A 2,089-nucleotide genomic window follows, 5' to 3' on the forward strand; every position below is an offset into this window, starting at 1 on the left:
GATGTTGGCCGTCGAATGGCGCTAGCTGCGCAGCATTTGTGCACCGCCGCCGTCAGTGTCAGCCAGTTTGCCGTGGCATACAGAGCTCCATCGCAGTCTTTAACACTGGTAGCATGCCGCGACAGCGTGGACGTGAACCGTATGTGCAGTTGACGGACTTTGAGCGAGGGCGTATAGTGGGCATGCGGGAGGCCGGGTGGACGTACCGCCGAATTGCTCAACACGTGGGGCGTGAGGTCTCCACAGTACATCGATGTTGTCGCCAGTGGTCGGCGGAAGGTGCACGTGCCCGTCGACCTGGGACCGGACCGCAGCGACGCACGGATGCACGCCAAGACCGTAGGATACTACGCAGTGCCGTAGGGGACCGCACCGCCACTTCCCAGCAAATTAGGGACACTGTTGCTCCTGGGGTATCGGCGAGGACCATTCGCAACCGTCTCCATGAAGCTGGGCTACGGTCCCGCACACCGTTAGGCCGTCTTCCGCTCACGCCCCAACATCGTGCAGCCCGCCTCCAGTGGTGTCGCGACAGGCGTGAATGGAGGGACGAATGGAGACGTGTCGTCTTCAGCGATGAGAGTCGCTTCTGTCTTGGTGCCAATGATGGTCGTATGCGTGTTTGGCGCCGTGCAGGTGAGCGCCACAATCAGGACTGCATACGACCGAGGCACACAGGGCCAACACCCGGCATCATGGTGTGGGGAGCGATCTCCTACATTGGCCGTACACCACTGGTGATCGTCGAGGGGACACTGAATAGTGCACGGTACATCCAAACCGTCATCGAACCCATCGTTCTACCATTCCTAGACCGGCAAGGGAACTTGTTGTTCCAACAGGACAATGCACGTCCGCATGTATCCCGTGCCACCCAACGTGCTCTAGAAGGTGTAAGTCAACTACCCTGGCCAGCAAGATCTCCGGATCTGTCCCCCATTGGGCATGTTTGGGACTGGATGAAGCGTCGTTGCACGCGGTCTGCACGTCCAGCACGAACGCTGGTCCAACTGAGGCGCCAGGTGGAAATGGCATGGCAAGCCGTTCCACAGGACTACATCCAGCATCTCTACGATCGTCTCCATGGGAGAATAGCAGCCTGCATTGCTGCGAAAGGTGGATATACACTGTACTAGTGCCGACATTGTGCATGCTCTGTTGCCTGTGTCTATGTGCCTGTGGTTCTGTCAGTGTGATCATGTGATGTATCTGACCCCAGGAATGTGTCAATAAAGTTTCCCCTTCCTGGGACAATGAATTCACGGTGTTCTTATTTCAATTTCCAGGAGTGTATTTCAGGACACACACTGAATGTGCATTGTAAATAATTCGAAGCGCGTCTCTTGCTACACGTTAAAGAAAAAACTTAACGTGCTGTAAGTTCATGGCATTTTTCTTTTTAACTACTCACGGAAAAGTTCAGATCTACGTGTTTGACGCCATCCCTGGTGTTGCGGCTGTCGAAGGTGCTACTGAGCTCACCATGAAGAGGTGTGTGCGTGTCAGTCGTTTTTGTACAGATGGGTCGAGATTGAGATGCGAAAGAACTTCACATCGGAACAGTTGTGTATGGATGTGCCTATGAACATCCTTGAATGAAGTTGTCCGACTTCGTGTATCAATGTGTTCTGTTCAGTGTGTCTGCAAAGAAAGACTGGGTTACCATTCACAGACATGTAACATGGTGTGATTGTATTGAGGTCCTACATAACAAAGACCAGAGACGAGTGTCACGCCTTGTCCATGACAATCCGTTTCAAAGCCGCCAGGAATTGCAACTGACAGTGAACACAGATCCATCTCGATCATTTCCGAGCGAATACTGTGAAGGAAACTGCATGCTATGGATATTAACTAGGGAGTACCTCAAAACAGGATATTGCTCACACAGCTCCTCGTCAAGCTGCACTTCTCCAGCGGCCCAGACAACACGGAAATTGGGCAGTAGGTGACTGTAGGAGCGAAGTGTGGTCCGACGAACCGTGATTATGCGTCTTTTGAACTGACGCAATGGGCCGAGTGCACCAACGGCCCCAGATTATGGAGAATGTAGTTTAGGCTGTGATGGTTCTGTAAAGCTACGGGACGT

Source organism: Schistocerca piceifrons, chromosome 3, assembly GCF_021461385.2.
Source record: "Schistocerca piceifrons isolate TAMUIC-IGC-003096 chromosome 3, iqSchPice1.1, whole genome shotgun sequence".
Taxonomy (NCBI): Eukaryota; Metazoa; Arthropoda; class Insecta; order Orthoptera; family Acrididae; genus Schistocerca; species Schistocerca piceifrons.